We start from the raw sequence: 894 nt of genomic DNA, 5'->3' as shown, positions 1-894 counted from the left end.
ACACTCCAATAAAGGTAATTTAAAAAGTAAGCTGTGATGCCGACACCCCCAAAAAAGTTCAGCGTGATGGCCGATACCCTTGACTGTATCCCTTCCGCCTTTGTGTCTGTCTGTTCTGCTGGTTGGTGATTCCCTCTGCCCTTTTTGCCGCTCATCTGAAGTTCCGTTCGCTCTGCATCCTGTTAACGATCCCTAACCTTCTCTCTTCATTTTGGAAAATTAGACGTGTCTTTTCTTCTGTGTGTCCCCTGACCCCAGTTTCCCTTCCCTCCCTGCTTCCCCCCCCCCCCAGATAAATTTTTAAAATTAAAAAAAAAAAAAGTGGTTTTCGGGACCTCCTTAGTCCAGTGGTTGAGAATTCGTCTCCCAATGGAGGAGGTCAGGTTCACTCCCTGGTCAGGGAGATGAGACCTCACGTGCTTCCCGGTCCAAAAAAAACCAGAACATAAATCAGAAGCAACAATGTAACCAACATTCAATAAAGTCTAAAAAAATGGTCCACATCAAAAAATATTTTTTTTAAAAATTGGTTTAAAAACTTGTTTTATTGATGCTCTGTTTTCTAGATCATGAGGTCTTGCTTTCTTTTTTTATGACCTGCACTTTTTATAATTTTTATTTACTTACTCAGTTATTTGGGGCTATGCTGGCTTTTCGTTGCTGTGTATGTTCTCTGTAGCTGTGGTGAATGGGGGCTTCGCGTTGCCGTGGCTCCTCATCACGGAGCCAGCCTGGGGCATGCGGGCTCAGCAGTTTAGGGGCCCGGGCTCGAGAGCCCAGGCCCCATAGTCACGGCTCGTGGGCTTAGTTGCTCCGATGCAGATAGAATCTTCCCGGACCATGGATCGCACCGTCTCTCCTGCATTGGCAGGCAGATTCTTTACCACTGAGTTA

The sequence above is a fragment of the Dama dama genome, chromosome 15 (genome assembly GCF_033118175.1).
Source record: "Dama dama isolate Ldn47 chromosome 15, ASM3311817v1, whole genome shotgun sequence".
NCBI classification, from domain to species: domain Eukaryota; kingdom Metazoa; phylum Chordata; class Mammalia; order Artiodactyla; family Cervidae; genus Dama; species Dama dama.
This window is presented reverse-complemented; position numbering follows the sequence as displayed.